We start from the raw sequence: 19,010 nt of genomic DNA, 5'->3' as shown, positions 1-19,010 counted from the left end.
ACTGTATATCTACAACATTATTTTGATGTTATTAAATCACAAGGTGCAACCTCTTTTCACATAATTAATTGGCAAATGATTTTCTGATTGTGTATGTTCAAGGCATCCCAGCAAGAACACACATGCTGCTTTTTTCATAATACATAATACGTTAAAAATATACATTTTTTCCTAATGGAGTCTTGATGATTTTTTCAGCTCCAGAGAAAATTTTAGAAGAGTGGAGGAAGAGGAAGAAGGTGTGTGTACTAACCTATAAACCCAACATTTACCAGGTCATGGAGTGAATGTTTGGAGTCACAGGCAGACATTCACTGGGGGAGTACACTAAAAGACCATTTGTTCACTGTGAGGGAATAAGTTGAGAGGAGAAAAGAAGCTTCCAGTTTCCACATTACCCTGAAAAAAAGGAGACTCAGAGGGGGCTGGCCCCATTTCTGTGACTCCGTGTCATTTGCCTAGGAAAGAAAAATTGAGTGAGAGAAAAGGGGCAAATGGCCCCATTGTCATGGCCAGTCCTCCATCCCCGCCTCTGCCTCCCTTGCCTGTGAGCGAGGGGACATTTTACAGGGTTGAGAGCGAAACCAGCCCACCCCACTCCAATCTCAATCTCTCCACCAGTCATAAAGGGATATTCCTTGGCTTTGAGAGTGAAAGCAACTGCAGCTTGGACGAGGAGGAAGAGCTGGCTGACAGCAAATCAGGGGCCTTCCATGACATTGGGAATCCTAGAACCAGATAGGAACTGCTGTTTCAGCAGCCTCAGCGCCAGCATGGCCAATTGGCCATTCTGACAGGGGCTGATGGGAATTGTAGTTCCTGAACATCTGGAGAGCCCCAGGTTCCCTACCCCTGACGTAGATCCACCAATAGAACAGCAGAGAGCAGTGCAAGTGCTGCAACCCAACCTGGAAGCACCGCCCCATGCTGACAGCCCAGTGCTAGGACCACCTGCTTGGCTCTCCAGTGATCGGTGTGCTCTCAGCGCCTCAAGCAAGCAATCCTTCCAGCCTTCCCCAATTGAGGAACACTGCTAGAGACTGCGCTTGGAGCTAGCTAAGCACCGGAGGTCAGCTAGATCATCTGTTGTATGCAAGTAGCCCACAGGATGGGATCCATGAGGCAAGACTTGCTAGGGCACTCCCTACCCCCACAGCAAATAAGAGGGAGAGCACAACAGCAAACTCTCTGCAGAAGGCAAAAGAGCTGCCATAAATGACCTCGGCCACAGTTGCTGCCTGGGAAGGGCAGGGAAGAGCCACCGGCTTCCACCCTTATGAGGGTGGAAGAGGACTGGCAGCCATGCCCATTAAGGGCAAGATGTCACGGCACCGTGATATCATAAAAAAGGGCTGGGCTGGCCTTTGTCCTGACCATGTACAGCTGGCCAGCTGCCGAGTTGCCCACCCACCTTTCCCTTAAAGAATTTGGTGATGATGTTAATGCATGCTTCTTTGTCATAGCCATTCAGGCAGTTTTGTGCATGGGAATTGATCTGATGGGGTTGGGGGGAGCTAGGGAGCTACTTCCCCTTGCGAGGAATGGTACAGCAAGAGGCTGACTGTCCAGCTCAGCATCGCCGTGATGCATTGAGTAGAGCTCCGGTAAGAGGCTGACCGTCGGGTGGAGCTCCACTGCAGTGGCACAGGGCATCTATTCAGCCAACAGGGAGGCTGGAGGAACATTTGCCCAGGAGGCATCCCTGGGGGGCTGCCCAGCATTCAAATCAGATCAAGTCCCATGCTGCACCTCACGCTTGTTTCTGCAAGGTCAACAAACAGTTGGCTATGGCCAAAATATTTACCCAAGTCATGAGTGTGGTGTGGTTATTGGGTCAACAGGGTTCTGAGTGGGAGTGGTTCCATCCTTGGGTGGCAACACATCACCTCAACCTACTGCTTCTCTGCCTCAGACCTGTGTGCTACTTCTGGAAGCCTGAATTTCAGCGCAATGCCTGGACTCTGACTCTTGGACTACTCCTGGACTTGCTCTCTAGCCTTCCATTGTGGACTTTTGCTACTCGGTTGACAGATGAGCTTTCTCGCTTGACTAGGACTGTGCTCTGACCATTGCTTTGCCTAATGTTTTGGGACTACGTTTGTCTGTTGAATAAAGACTGTGGATGTTTGCTAACTTCAGCCCGCCTCCTTGACTTTCCTAGCAGCCAGCCCGTGATACCCATTGCCTCCACTTCTGCTGGCAAAAACAGGGTAAGATAGACACTGGAATCTCCTTCTTACCCCCATCAATGCTCCCTCCTATTATTGAACCACAAGCAGTTTTTCAGGTGAGCTCCATGATGTATATCTTTTTCTAAGTCCAGTCACTCTGCTTTGATCCAACACATACTATGTAATTATGTCCTAAGTGTTCAGAGCTTCCATCTTCTGCCCTCTGAGCAAATTAATCATCTTAAGGAACCAACATTGATAATTTATTTCTGTGGAATTTACATATAGTTGTATCTAATATCATAGATTGGCATCTTTGTGCATAAGCAAGCCTATCCTAGAAGGAAAGGCATTTTTATTATTTATTTAAAGGTTTTGCATGCTACCTTTCTGCCCAAAGATGACTAATGTGACTAATTGTGATGCACTTCTTGAAGTATCCAATTCACTCTGGAGATCTGACATTTAATTGTGTCCAGAGTGGCCAGGGCTTCAGACTTCTCAGTTGGTGCCTCAGCATGGAGGACTGGTACAGTCTGTCCTCCACTACAACATCTCATGGAATTGAGATGGTGCAGCTGTACTTCCAGATCCCCAGCCTTTCTGGCCTGCTGTGCTGCATGGCCTGCTGCCCACGAACCTCCTAGAACTTGCCGCATCACCTGGCCTGCAGCCCAACCTCCTAGAACTTGCCGCATCACCTGGCCTGCAGCCCACCAGTCCCCAGGATGTGCCATGCCACCTGGCTGGCTGCTCACCGGTCTCCAGGATACTGGTCACCCTTGACCATTTCACCTCCTCTCCCCAACCACGACAAGGCACCTTACTATGGAGCACAGCAGCCAGGGAGGCCACACCAGATTGCCCATGAGAGGGAAGAACACCCTGTGATAAACTGCAAAGGAAAGTGTGATTTTTAAAAGTGCAGGTCTGTCAGTCATAATTGTTTACATTTAGAGTGAGAGAAAATGCCCTGGGAATAAGAAAAGCCAACTGATTGGTTGTGGTGTCCTGCTCTCTGATTGGCTAAAAATATGATGACACAGAGAGGGGGAAGTGGTTAACTCCCTGAGTAATGATTTGTAAGGCTTTTGGATTTTGGAGTTCCTGGGGTTAAAAGCTATTTGCCTTCACTGTACTTTAAAATATATCATCTCTGAGGAGAGTAGTTGCAGTCAGTGTGTGGCTTGCTGTACTTTGTGACCACTGTACTGTGTGACCACTGATGTGCTGAGTGCAAAGTAATATTCAGACTGAATAAACTGGTGGAGGGTTATTGAGGGGTCCAAGCTGAATGGTCATATATATAACCCGGGAGGAATATATCTTCCAGACAGAGGGAAGAATAATTCCTGGGACAAATCGTCTGGAGTATTTGGAGTTTTGCTTTATTTTCCTCCAGAGAGAGTGATTTATGTTTTATTTTAGGGTTCTCTAATAGTCCTGCGAGGGTACTGTGAGAAGTACAACCTGAGTTAGAGTCTGAGTGTGTAATCTATTAGCCAGAACATCATAAGTTACTATACCATCTATGAAACAACAATATAACATCTAATCTAACAGTGAAACTGAACAAACTTATTAAGCCAGTACCTAAACCAAATATTGAATTTCTCTGTCAAAGCTCTTTTGTAAATATATTTCTTCTGCCTTATTGTTTCCTTCTCTCAAAGTTATTTATCTACATTCCCTTCCCCTCTTTGTTCAATAAACGTTGGTTCTGTTTAAGTTTAAAATCTGCTTATTATTTTGTGTGCCATATTAAGAGTTTTGCCTTGAAAGGTTATAATAACACACATTTTTCACCTTCTGGGTTAGTCACGGGGCTGAGGGAAATTGCTTCAATTTCACCATACATTACCTTTTCTTATGCACCTCAGACCCTGAAGGAAAAATCTAACAAAATATGTTAGTGAGTGATTTCCCTGCCTCAGTGAGTTGAGAAGGTGAGGGGGTCCATCTCAACTCCCCACCCCACATCACTGATAATGGCTCCTGCAGTCCTGATCCCATGGATGGCAGCACTTCGGCTGGTTCCTGGCAGGGGGATGCCCAGGGCAAGGCAGAAGAGGAAAAGATCAGAACAGCTCCTCCGCCTAGCTGGGTTTAGGGCATGAGAAGGAGCCCCAACAAGGCCATCAAATGACCAAGAGAGGAAGAAGTAGAGAAAAGAGCAAACAACGTTCTCCATGACCTACAAAGCCATGAATGGAAGGGCCAGGACCAGAGGAAAGGGAACTGGAAATGCCAGAAAGAAGTGGGGATGGGGTGATAAAAGGGGTAGAAACCAAAGAGGGTTAAAAGGGAGTCAGAGCCAACCTGCTAAAGAAAAGGAAGGACACCAGCTGAGAGAGTGTGATTGAGTGAGTGAGTGTGAGGGCAAAGTGGAAGCCAAGGACTCAGGGTATAAAAGAACTCCAGTTCCTGTTGTCTGTTGCTTTCTGAGATTGACCTAGGTGAGAGACTCTCCCTCCCCCAGAAAGGTGGATGAATTGTGGAAGACATGGACCAGGAGAGCAGAGACTGACAAGCACCCTATGTCAATTTCACACTAGCTGAGAAACACCATTAGTACTATTTCAATTTAACCCTGGCTCTTCCATGTCTACCAATAAAATGAAAATAGCCATAATTTCAGTGTCCAAGACCTTTGTTTGCCTTTGCCACTTAACTCCAAGTGCTGGCATTTACCCTCATAATCAAATATCTATCCCAAATATAGACTCTGGAATTCAAAATCGGATGTTTTGTTCCAAATTTATTATTTGGCAAATTTGATATTTTATTTCAAAATGTATTAGTTCCAGAGGTTGTGGGGCTGGGACCGTACAGGCTGTATATTTTATGTTTCATTCATATGCACTACAGGAGGAACATTAGGCTTTGTTGTCCTCCAGGGAAAGCTGGAGCTATGAAGAACTGATGCTACAAAAATTGATTTCCTCTACGAATTCATGTACGTATGCATTGAACTCTCAAGTTAAAAGCCATCGAAAAATTAAGCACAACTGGAAAATTTTATTTTAAATTAACACTTGAGCTTTTCCCATCATATGTTACTATTTCACTGTACAGTGCTTGGGTACCATTAAACAGCAATAACATCTTGAGTGCCTACTAACAAATGGATTTTTGCTGCACTTTAATTTATAATGAATGGGATACCTCAACCATTCATCAGTAAGAGAGCATTTCTGAGCATTAACAACCTTGTTTAATGACTATTGGACGGCTATATTGCCACAGACCTGATTGAATTGTTATATAAAAGTGATATGTTTTTGCTGTAAATACTCCTAGAGAATTTCAATCAGTCCTGCAAGTTGTTGCTTCCAGATTCATAATTTCATATGTCTAAATTGTGTGCTTACTCATTCCTATGGCCAGGTCTACTGCCCACTGCATACAAAGTTTATTTTAAAATTTAAAGGGGCGTTGTTTTTAATATTCTCCAAGGCAGCCAACCCCCGTCTGTGGACTTCCCCCTCCTTGCAGGCAGCAGGAGCAGTGAGAGAAAAAGAAAAACCTCCTGATATTCCAGCACACCCAATAGTATTCCCTGTACAACCTTGCAAGGAAAGAAAGATGCTAAAACAGCTGCAGTTAAATGAAACAATGACAACAAACATCTGGCCATGGAACAGTGGTCACTGGGGGTAGTGGGGGGATAGCTGTGAATTTAATGCATTGTGCAGGGGATTGGACTAGATGACCCTGGAGATCCCTTCCAACTCTGTCTTGATGATTCTATAATCTTTTATAAAAGTGGTTGTGCATTTGTAAGTAGTTTTTGAAGAGGTATTTTGGCTATCCTGGAAGAATTCCTTTTAATTTAAAAGAAGCTCTACATTTTATGAAACATACAACATTTGGATATCAGGACTTGAAGCAGCCCATTCATTGCCTGATAGAACAAAAGATCACTTTCCATTTCCAGAGATTTTTGATCACAATCCTCTGGTTTCTCCTGAACCAGCTTTATTAATGACCACTACCATTACAACTAGGAGCCGTGTGGTGTAGTGGTCAAGTGCTTGCACTGCCACTCAAATGGTCAGGAGTTCGAGCCCCCTGGGGGGCAGCTGGCTCATGGTCAACTCAGCCATCCATCCATTTCTTGGTCGGTAAATGAGTACCTAGCTCATAGCTAGGGGGTAAAGAATATCCAGGGAAAGCAATGGCAAACTACCCCACAAAAAACGGCTTGCCTATAAAATCACTGCTTGTAGTGGTACCCCAGGGTTGGATACGACTGAAGGGGAAACTTTACCTTTACCATGACAACTTCTCAGTTAATTGCTGTGACAGATGGGCAAGGTGCCTGGGCAGTCTGTACCCAGAGGAGCTAAGAGCTAACCAGGATTCATAAAATGGAGATGAGGGAGTGGAGAATTTGTTCTTGGTCAGACAGGGTTTGTATCTCAACACCTGGGGGAACCTCAGGAGACTTTATCGGTATCAGAGTCTGGCTTTTTTGGGAAACCAGGTTAAATTTAACAAACATTTGAAAGGAAATTGAAACTGTCTCAGAACTGAGTTTCAGGAGGAAGCTGGCAAAAATACTGGAATTTTCAGGAGCTCACATAGCTTGTGGAAAAGCTAGGGGTTACCTCAAGCAGTGACAGAAATTGACAACTGATATGTTATAATTGAATGAGCCCAGCAAATGCTGTGTATTATATTTGTATATGGCTTCAAGCCGTTCTGTCCAAGTGCTTGGCCTCATCTGAAATAACTGCATTTAGAAACCATTTGGATTCAATCTGTCATTTGAATGTTGGGGTAGAAATCACTCTGGCCACAAGTCACATCATGCTACTCCTATTCAAACCTCGTTTAAAACCCAGCCAGATTAATACAGTGATTGCATACTAAACTATAGCAATCAGATTGATAGTTCTGATATTCATTTGCGTTCACCTCAAATTGTCATAGATCCTTGCATGCAGCAGTGGAAATCTAACGTGCCACTGCTGTGGCAAATGAGATGCTATGAAGCGAGCGCATTCTGAATCAAGACTGTGGGCTTGCTTATTAAAAGGGTAAGCAGATTTTACAACATCCTGGACTGGTACTTTCTCATTACAAGAAAATGGATCCGGGATAGTTGTCCTGGAACATACTGCCACTTGGGGAAGTGGACAGCATAAAACAGTATGTTTTAAGAGTTCCTGACATACTATACTGCAAATTGAGTTATAGCTAGGAAGTAAAACAAGGGCAGTTAAAAAGAAAAATGATATTCTCGTAAAAAGTTCCTTTCTACAATTCCTTCTATTTTATAAATGGCTCCATGAAGTTCTGTACCAGCTATGCAAATGGTGACCTTTATGAGCAAGTAGGTGTTCGTGAGACAACTGAATATTGGAATATGTCCAGATGGTAGTGGTTGCACAGATATAGAAGAAACATGAGTATGAGTTACCATGCAGTAAATACTAAGGGGAGAGTTTGTAAAGAAATCTTGCTGTACTTTATGTGATAAAATAAGTTAAAGTGAGTAATTATTGGTGTGAACACTGACAATTATTTCAGAGAAATGGGTCTTTCGGAAGAGCCTCTGGATAGATTGGATCTATTAAAGTGCTCTTACGTATCTTCAATAATCTTTTTCTTTTCTTTTTGCCTACCACTCTCTATGCAGGGAACATTATAACTTATTCCTCTGGTGCAGGTTAGAATGCACATGATTCAATCATCTTCTGAAGATAAATATATTTGCATCTGGTGGGCTGTGTTTGGATGGCAGATTCCTTAAGAGTTATAAGGACTGTGTCTCCTATATTAATCCAAATACTTTCCTGGGAATAAGCACATTGAGTAGGACGCTAAGTAGATCTGTTTAGTATAGCACTAGATAACTTAGGTCCTCAGATCAGCTTTTGCTGGTGGTATCCTTTGTCAGGTAGGTGAGGACTTCCTATTATTTTCTGCTATGGAATCAGTTTCCTATGCAGGGCTCCTATCTGTTCTCCTATCTATTTTAGCAGGGCCGTCAAAGCAGCATTATTAGGTTTCTGGGCAAAGCAGTGCACTAGGCACTAGCAGTGCACCTTCACAACCGCTTAACAGGAACACATTTTATGGTTATATTTTTATAAGTTTCAGTCTTGAAAATCAACATTCTCTGGCACAGTTGGTCAGGATCATGCGCATGAACACTCTGAGTGCAATTCAAGGTTAAGAAACATAGATTTCAAGAAGTCTGTTTTTTTTTCCTGTACAGTGCAGGGAGAGTCTCACAATTTGCATCAAGAACCATGTAGTGCTTGAGATACTCACATTCATTTAAAAGGTCACACCCTACTCATTGCAGGATCAGCCTAAAAAATTCCTGACACGTGTTCGTCCAGCTACTGCTTAAAGACTGCCAGTGAGGGGAAGCTCACCAAAATCAAGATCTTTGTGATATACATTAGCCAGATGTTCACACTTTTTGTTTAGCTCATCAAAACCAATTGTTTTCAATTCACTGAAGAAGGAAAACAGATTTCCAGTCAATGAAAAAGCTTCTGCATGTTTTGTCAGTTCAGAGATTAGAGAATCCAGAACAGGAAGGAATGTTTCCATCTTGAACTTTTCACTTTCTTCTTCTGATCTGTCATATCTAGTCAGATACACACTTCGCGTTCATTCCCATTTTTTTCTATAATCTAGATTGCATAGATTAGCAGTGGGATCCCTATGATCATGGGACTCATGCACATGGCAACTACCCTGTGTGCCCATGCCTTCAGACACCCCTTGCTTGGGAGTCACAAAACTGAAATGTTTCTAGTTGGTTTTAACACAACTCTTGCATAACCCTGCATGGAACAAAAAAAAAAATAGAACAGCACTATGGTTGTATATTTCATCTATTTTTAAAGTTTCGTTTCAGTAATGCAGTTTTATATAATTTCGTTATAGCAATCTTGAAAACACACAGAAGTATGATTTATATATATGGAGAAAAGAAGTATGAGGTATATGTGGAGAAAAGGTGGATATAGTTTCAGTTTCTGGCCAATTACACGGTAAGCCTTTGAATACTGTCAGAGAAAAAGGAACTTAGTTCTTCCATTTCAGTGTTGTTGGGGTGAAACATTTCATGAGCTCTTTATGCCATAAACTTTCTGTCAGGCTTGTTTAAAATAAAGGAAATAAAACGACTGAGCAGTGGGGAAATTACAGCAAATTAGAGAAAAGCAAGAGGAGTCCCATGATGACATGCAAGGGGTATTTCATTTTTTTCCTCGATTTCCTCCTTTACTTCTCTTCTTTAAAAGACTCCATTGCCTTTCTACCTTTCCCGCTTCATTTTTCCCTTTCCTTCCTATGCCCCAGTTAACATATCTTCACCAGCCCCAGTGTCTTCAACTTTCCTTCCTTCCCCCTGACAGCCTCTACCTGAGAAAACTGGGGCCAAGTTGTATAGTACTAGCCACTGGGCAGGACTCAGTTGCATTCCCACAAAAATGTATTATCTCTCTCCCCCAGGTACCCTCTTCCCTTCTTTCTGGCTACCCCCCATACCTTCATCATTCCCTGCTTCTTCTCTTCTTTCTCCCAACAACCTACCTTTTATCTGCCTGCCATCTTCAGCAATATTTATCATTTATTTACTTCATTTATACTCCTCCTTTCTTCCCTATGGGTACCCAAAGTTGCTTACATCATTCTTTACTCCTCCATTTTATCCTAACAACCCTCTATAACTGGCCCAAGGTCAACCAGTGAGCTTCCACAGCAGAGTGGTGATTCTAACTTGGAAAACGAGTTAATTTATAATGAATGCAACTTGTTATAAACCTGCTGTGTGGAATCACTCCTAGATTAAAACTCTAACCACGACACTAGACTTGCTTTTGTTGAGGTTGCTGTTCAACTGTAGCAAGCAGACAGTTCTGCAAGTAGCATGGAAGCATGTTGCCCAGAGGTTGCTGCCTGGTATGGCCCTAGTGAATCCACCTCCAAAGGTTAAAATAGACCCAGAAATGAATGTATCAAAACTAACAATACTACGCAGTTGCATAGTGATGGCCATTGAAGGCATTCTTCTCATAAAACTTTCTTTTATTTGCCCCCATCTTTTTCTTTTATTTGCCCCCATCTTCAGCTAATTGTATTATTTATTTGTACTATTTATTTACTTCATTCATAATCCACCTTTCTGTCCAATAATGATCCTAAAGCAGCTTACACCATTCCCTTCCCTTCTATTTCATCTTCACAGCAACCTTGTGAGGTATAGTAGGTTGAGACTGGGCCAAGGACACCTAGTAAACTTCCATGAAAGAATGGAGGTTTGAACTTGGATTTCCCAGATCCTTGTCTGACACTCTGTATACTACATCATGCTGATACTCAGCTTTCCCTCCTTCCCTCCTCCAGGCAACCTATCTCTGGGAAAAGTTGGACCCAAAGTCTGCGTGAGTCATACAAAATGCATGAGAGAAACAAAGGTTTGAAGACAGGGACTTCTGTTGTGGTTGCCTAGCAAGTACAGGTGCTAATTCTATTACTTTCTATATGTATTTCAGGTTTTCCTGGAAAATCTGGGGCTTTTCTCAAGTTTGTAGAAAGATTTGTTCTGTGTGTTTATAGCTCCAGTCTCTAGGTTTAAGTATCTACAGATGTAGCCACACTAAGAATGAGGTATATTGATTCTCTACTAATTGACAACATAGCTGTACCCCATCCAGGGACTTTTGTGATAGGTGGAAAATAATTTTATAGAAATAAATAAATATGTTCCTTAGATGAAGTTTAATGGCATGTGGTCCAGGATACTTCAATCTACAAAAGGTTTTACCAAAATCAATAGACATCATAGCAAATAGATTTGGTTAACGTGTTTAATGTATTTATTTATTTTCCATATTTCTGTTTCACTTTATATCATATGCTTCCAAAGTGAATCACAAAAATGAAGCATACCTAAAAAAATCCAGTTTGCAATCAATAAACAACTCAAACTAGCAGCAGAATACCAACTTAACAGTACACTACTTTTCCTCGAAGACTCCTTGTGGAATTCCTATGCTTCATGGGGAAACAAGCATATTCCAAGGAAAGACTATACCACTACATCAGGACATCTGCTGAGAAGTGTACACATTTATGGCTTGGAGCCTGCAAAGTACCAGCAGAAAGCACTGATAGTCTGGGATCTACTTCCCTTTTTACCAGATTGATCCATGATGGGTTGGGGAAAACCTGTTTTAAGAACGGTGTTTCTACCCATCCTGCCAACCCTTGGGTGCAGTGCCAAAATGAAGAACCCATTCTTTGTGTTGGCTAGTGTGCCACAAGGACACAGTAAAATCTGGTTTGGACTTGCCCTTGTCTACATCTGCCTTGCAAGTAGCTGCTGCACCCTTCCTAAAGGCATTAAGGGAACACAGTGCTGGCAGCCTTGGAAGTTGTCACTTTCCCTCTCCAGCCCAGGACTGTTTCCTTTGCAAAGGCAAAGAACTTGTTCATGTGTTTGTCCCAAGTGTTCCTACCAGTGTTTCTACTTCTTCCTCTGACAAATCTCTCTCTAACAACCACCTCATTTACATTATCACTGCTATAGTAACTGCAATTTCAACAGTTTTCTTCCATCTTCAGGCATTCCCAAGTTTGGCTTATCAAGTTAATTCCTCAACCATTAGTGACTCAAATCATTAAGGTTATCTGTCTCTTTCCTTAATCTCCTGATTAAGGGTCACTTTACGTAACTCTGAAAGTCCCTTTTCCCCCATAAGAACCCCCCCTCTCCCAGTAGCCAGTGTTGTGAATATCACTGGACACCACTCTACCTCTTGATATTGTCCCACAACACATTGTTCTTTCTTCTACCAAAGTTAAGTGTGGACTCTCAGCTCTGTTCATTGGACCATTGCTCTCCAAGATCAAGTGACTATAATCCTTACTTCCCCAATTCCCTTCATCTGTTCCAAACTTAACAACTCAACACTGTTTATATGCTAGGGCTAGATGTATGTTCTGCTACTTTGATTATTGTGTGCTTGTGTACACCTAGTACAGTTGTTCTCAACCTTCCTAATGCCACGGTTTAATATGGTTTAATATGGTTCCTCATGTTGTGGTGACCCTAACATTTATCCATTTTACAGATGGAGAACACTGATGCAGAGAGTCTTAGGCGACCCCGGTGAAAGGGGCGTTCGATCTCCAAAGGGGTCCCGACCCGCAGGTTGAGAACCATTGACCTAGTACCTCTTAAGTAAAGTTGTTAAACTTTATTTGCTCTCCTGCTGATTTTCTTGCAAAAACTGACTTATGTATACATAAGCAACAAAGACGCCAGGCTTGCCCAACCTTTTGCAAATGCAAGAGTATGCTCTCACTAATTCCCCATTAGGGTTGGTGATTCATATGAAACGAATCACCTATTCTGGCCAAATTGCAATGTATTTGGGCGTATTCAGGCAATACATTATGCTCGAATTCAAGCTGATCCGAATAGAAAGTATTTGGATTGGCTTGTATGTATTTGGGGGCATTTGGGGATCGTTTAAATGATCCTCAAATGCTGCTGCTTCCTCCCTTCCTTGGCAAGAGCTTGCACACTGCAAATGTTTCAGATCCATGGCATGCAGGCTCATGCTGGCAAGAGAGGGGAGTGATTCTATCCCACTCTTGCCAGCAAGATCCTGCATGCCTCAGATCCTAAAGATCCACAGGGTGCAGGCTCATGCTGGCAAGAGGGGAGAGTGATTCTACCCCCAAAAGTTTTTTTTCTTTAAACATTGTTTAAAGGGAGTTCAAGCAGCTTGAAGCAATGTTTAAAGAAATTTAAAAACCCTAAAGAATCCACCCCCACAGAGGATTCCTCCAATACTTACCTTGGGTGCCTGTTAGGGGAGCGTGTTTTAAGCTAGTGGCACTGAAATTGCAGGGGATATTCAGGAGACTCTCCTGATGATACCACCCAAGTATGGTTAATTTTGAATCAGGAAGTACAATTTTAAGGAGCCTCAAAATTTATCCCATATCTCCTATTAGCTCCCATTGGAAACAATGGGGGATGGGGCAGACTTTTTGGGGGTTCATAACATTGAACTCCCTGAACCAAACTGCACTAAACCTGGGTGGTATCATGAAGAGAGCCTTCTGAAGATGCCCTGCAATTTCAGTGCCTCTAGCTTTAAAAATGCTCCCCCTACAGGCCAGAACCCCAGAACACCAAAAAATTAAAAAACCCAGATGGACTTGAATTATTTGTTATACCTGAATATATTCATTTATAACAAATATGATATTCATCTTATTCGGGCATACAGATAATTCTATGCCCGAATAAACCCGAATCCAAAATTTACCAAATATTTTCGGTATTGGGCAATGCTATTCACCACTCTAAAAGGAACAGACTTTTCAGGTAACACTCTCTCCTTCCCCTGGGGTCAATTTTCAGTCCTAGAAAAGTTTATTCCTGAGGTCAATTGATTTGTGTGAACTAATAGCTGCACTGATCAAGTGGCTGCAGTGGGAAGGAGGAAGGCAATGAAATGGTCCATTTTTGCCTCTGATACAGGTGCAGCTCCACTCACATCAGAGAAAGGAAAGAGCAGGTTTTCCCCTTCCCTCCCTCCACTGCAGTCACACAATCAGTGTTGCGATTAGTACACAAGTCCCTTAACAGGAATGAACTTTCAAAGGATGCAACATCACCTCATTGTGACTTTCTTTTTTGCAACATAATTGGCTACTGGAATATCTTAAAAGATTATAATGTCTTGTCACATGGTAAATGCTTCCAGGTATTATGTAAAAGATTATGAGAAGTTGCATCCCTATAATCAGTTTAATGACATAACATAGTAAGTTTTTTTAAACCTTGTTCATCCTTTTATAAAAATGATGAGAAGAAATCATGGGCCAGTAAGTTCACATACCTAGGCTGAAGATTTCTGGTAAATGTATGGGTATCAAACAAGATTGTGAATAAATGCTTGGATCATAATTCTTGGATCAAGGAGATGAGAGAATATTTAACAAGTTTAGCCTGTCTCCCTAAAGCAGGAACACTCAACATGTTATGCACCTATTTAATCCACCAATTCCACAGCAATTGTTCAGTTATACTCAGGGTTGCAACTCTAATCTGAGAAATACCAGGAGGTTTGGAAAGGGGGAATTTGGGGAGTGGTTTCACCCAGAATATATGATAAATGTAATGGACAGGATGCTGTTCTGCCCCCCCCCCCCGAAAATTAACCACTCAAATGAGCTCATAGGAGTGCTGCTCCAGCATCCAGTCACCTTTCAGATGGAGAATGAAATGTTGGGGGGGAATGCAGGAAAAGAAGGAATTGAGTTCTGCCTCAGAGAGAGCAGAAACAGCTCAGATCTGGCTCAGGACAAAGAGCAAAGTGAAGGGTAGCTCTTCCTGGTTGTGTGGGCAGAGTAGTTTAGCTCTATCTCTGATATAGAAGAGAGTGCTTGATTGTTAGACCTGTCTCTGAGAATGAGCAGATTTGTACCATTTAGTCTGACTCTTGGGAAAGGGCAGGCTGGTATGGGTGGAATTCTGTGTATGAAAGAAGATCCAACCTAGTAGCTAGCCAATAAAAGTCTGTGTATGCCTGGGAGCATTGTAGAAAAGTCTAAGTACTGTCTGAAGTCTAATTATTCACTGAAATCACTTTCAATTTTGGGGTCTCAGCCAGGTTTCTACATGGAGAGATGTGCTTCTGGTTTGTTCCTTTAAAACCAACCTATAAATAAATAAATCTTTTTATTTCTTTACATATTAATTTTATGTATTAATCCATCCTCAGTGATCTCAATAATCTTCTGCACCACAAAACGTACATCACAGCAGCCAACCCAGAGCTATATATTCATTACCTATAGAACACCTGGAATTTGGGTGGGGTATAAATAAAAATATAAATAAAATAAATAAAAATAAATCCGAGGGAAAGGTTTATAGTTCAAAATGAACCTAGATCCCAGAAATGTCTTGTGTATCCCTTTAGTAGAGAGGAAAAAAAAGGCTTGTCCCACTAAGACATAGAGTTTGCCCTCTGAAGCTGTCGCTTTCTACAGGGAGGACTGATCTCTGTAGTCTGGAGGTCAGTTGTAATTCTGGGACATCTGCAGGCCCCACATGGAGGTTGGAAATGGAACCTACTCCTGCTTGACTGCTAAACCAGCGGTGCCTCCTTGCCTGTGCAGCCAACAGCCCAAAAAATTCTGGCACATTCATAAGGGAACTGCAAGCAAGTCTAAATCTGTTATATGTTGGGTTATTGAAACATGTTTGATACAATTTAATTTTCATATATTTTCCCCATTTGAGGGAACTGGTCTTTTTTTTTAAAAAGGTGGTAATTCTCTTCATCTTAGGCATTTTCTACATGATTTGTTTACAAGATATCTTGCAGCCAAATGCTATGTCTTTCTCTTTTAATTCTGCATGTTTTCTCCCTCTGTTTAATTCCAGAAACATTTTCTCTTCAATTTTTTTCTGTTGTTTCCCCAAGCACTTTTACTGTGAAGTTTTCCCCCCAATCCATTTCTGAGCCAGCTTCTCTTGAGCTTGCAACCATATTGACATGGTCTTTGTTTCTCTGCCTCACCAAATACATGGTCCTTATCTGCACCCCCAAATAGACACCCAACCTCTCCTTCAGACATCTCATCCTCCATTTTGAAATGTATTGTTTTAAAAAAATCTCTATGGCTCATTCCACACATGCAGAATAATGCACTTTCAAACTGCTTTCAGTGCTCTTTGAAGCTGTGCGAAATGGCAAAACCCACTTGCAAACAGTTGTGAAAGTGGTTTGAAAATGCATTATTTTGCGTGTGTGGAAGGGGCCCAAGTCATATTGCATTAGTCAAGGCACAGACACAAATCAGGTTGATTGTATTAGCTTTGTCAATTTCAATTTTAATTAGCAATGTAAGGTGAAGATACACTATGTCCATAGTCAGAGCAAGTGAAATTGACAAGGGACTTCTGCAGTAACAATTGTGCATCACTACAGTTCTAATTTAGATGGAAAATGTGAGCGTGGTGGTGGGGGAGTGAGGTTGGGGGTGGCTATGTGTTTCTGTTCTTTAAGGTAATGGTGACTGCTCCAATAGGTAGTTTTGTGTAGGTAGTTCTCAGTGGTAGAAATGGAGCCTGAGACATTTTTTTTGAATTACTGGTTCAATGTAACTGCACAGTAATGCTAGAGTGCCTGCACACAAAAAAGAGTGGGGGGAGTCTTCTGTGTCACAGGTGACATCCCACCACCATTAGGAACATGCTTTCAGCAGTAGCGTGGGGAATAAATGCAGCTGATGTGAAAAGAGAGGAAAAGACAGAAGAATGGAAGTGTATAGAATGATTGCACAGAAAACATTTCCAAGACACAAGGTTTGACCATTGGGAAAATCTGTGGTAAGCTATACATCTGGAAAAGGCTTTCTTTCTCTGGCTTTTTCTGCACAGCACAAATAAAACATCTTGCAGACTTTTTAAAAAGAACTGTTTCTTGTTTTTTTGTCTGCATAGTGAGGAGAAATAAAGTGTTTCAGACAAAAATGGTCCTCTTATCTGCCATTTTTTACTTCTGTAGGTATCCTCTGTGCCACCATTTGCTAAGTGCTTCCCATGGATGTTTCCTCAGCTGGCATTGTGGTTGCCCACTATTTCAGTGTGTAAAGTACATGAATAAACTTAGTTTTCCCTGGTGAGTCCGTGCACATGTTGTTTTTTTCTTTTTTGTTTGTTTTCAATGAGGTGTCTTTGAAGCGACGAAGATTCAATATGAGAATCTTTTGTATTCTGTAAGTGCAATGCTGAGTGTTGCAAGTTGAAGTAAAGGTTTTGTATCCTAATCTACAAAGAATCTCATAATAATATCTGCATAGTGTAGTCAGTTAAGAGCAGTGGACTGACTCTAAGCTGGAGAACCAGGCTTGATTCCCCACTTCTCCACATAAGTGGTGGACTTTTATCTAGTGAACTGGATTTGTTTTCCTACTCCTACATATGATGGCTGCTGAGCGATCTTAGGCTAGTAACTGTTCTCTCAGAACTCTCTCGTCCCCACCTTCCTCACAAGGGGTCTGTTGTGAGGAGAGGAAGGGAAGGAGTTATGGTTGAAAAAAGTGGAATATAAATCCATCATCCTTTTATTCTGCTTCCCACACACACACACCAACACACTATTGCTTAGTATGGTACATATTTTGAAAGCTTGCTTTGACTCCTGAAGATATCGTTTATAAATTACTGACCTAATTTTTAAAATATTCAAACTGATCTCAGAGATTCTGGAAATGGTATCAAATTATGTGCACATGGATATGGGAGCACAAAAAATGGTATTCTCAGACATCTTTGAAACAAAAGAGCAGATGGGATCATTCATTTTCATTTGTATTGTTTGTGGTATCGCTTATGATTATTTCTACTTCTAATTAGCGAGCAATCGCTCTATCGCTCAATTAGAAATAATAGCAAGATATCAAGTATAAAAGCAGATAATCATATATTTTCATCTTGTCCTTTATGCTGTTTAACATCAACATGAGATTGTGAGTGATTATTGAAAGATCTGGGGAGTACTGGTGACACGTGCACAATTTCTTTTCAACTGTGTTAAGTATATCACTACATATCCTGGACAGATGTCTAGCGTCAGCAAAGATCTGGATGAAGGAGAATTAATTTGCTTCTTTTCTGATAATATCAAGTGATAATGGAGATTCGAATTAATTTAGGAATAGATTAGAAACTTCATTTGAGAAGGTTGCACTCCCCCCCATTAATACTTCTGGACATTGGTAAGTTGACTGGTGGTCATCTTCTGAATCTACCAGAGTGTCCAAATCTTTTCAAGGGACAGAATGCAAGTTCACTAGTGACTTCGCAAGTTTGAGTCAAAGCTTTGGTGCTTACCATTAAACTCTACATAGCCTGAGATTCAGATAATTTAATAACTGCTTTTTCCTAATGTGCCATTAGTTCCCTGAGATCTCCAGCACAAGATATCTGATGAGCACACTGAGGCATCTCTTGATGAAAGGTGGTTTCCCAAGCCAATCTCTTGTGGCTTACCAGGTACAGGGATTGGGGAAGGGATGCCTTCAGGACTAAGCCTTTATCATTTTGAACTCAACTGCTGTCCAGCATGCAGGGTGGTGATGGAGGAGGACCATCACTTCTCAAAATACCATTAGGTATGCTGGCCAGGAAAAGTTTTGTCAAAAATAGTAACCTGAGATTGACCCAGCATTGGATCACCCTTGATGAATGCATATTTTTATATCAGCCCAGCAGATAGGACAGCCCACACTAAGGGGTAGATGGTTTAATATGCCTGCAGATCAGTTGTTAGATAATAAACTGAATTTAATCCAGGTTCAGGTGAGTTCTGTCTTCATTTCAATGTGTGAGAAAACAACTCATCATAGATTGTAAAAATCTTAATAGCCAGGTGCTCTTCCTTCTCCACATTTTCTGATCGTTTGGAGATGAGACTCAATAAGATTGCACTGTCACAATGGAGAAGTTGATATTAGAAACCCCATTTGGAATTAAGTGTCTTGTATTGTAAGCAAGGTGATGGTAAGAGCATAAAGTTGAATGTCAGAGGACTGGAAGATAATTGCCCAAATGGGTATGATGGAGTGCTGTTTTTGCTGGTAGAACCACGTTGCTACTGTAACACTTGTTAATGTGATTCATTTACACATTTTTTTCTGTGATAAGGAGTGTGAGACACTGATATTTATTTATTTATTTTATTAAGTTTCTAGACTGTCCCTTCCCATTTGGCCTCAGGCTGGTTTCTAACAGGTCATATATATTCCATACACAATGAATACATTTTAAACCACAGA

This window comes from Sphaerodactylus townsendi, linkage group LG05 (assembly GCF_021028975.2).
Source record: "Sphaerodactylus townsendi isolate TG3544 linkage group LG05, MPM_Stown_v2.3, whole genome shotgun sequence".
NCBI lineage: Eukaryota > Metazoa > Chordata > Lepidosauria > Squamata > Sphaerodactylidae > Sphaerodactylus > Sphaerodactylus townsendi.
Note: the sequence above shows the minus strand (reverse complement) of the source record.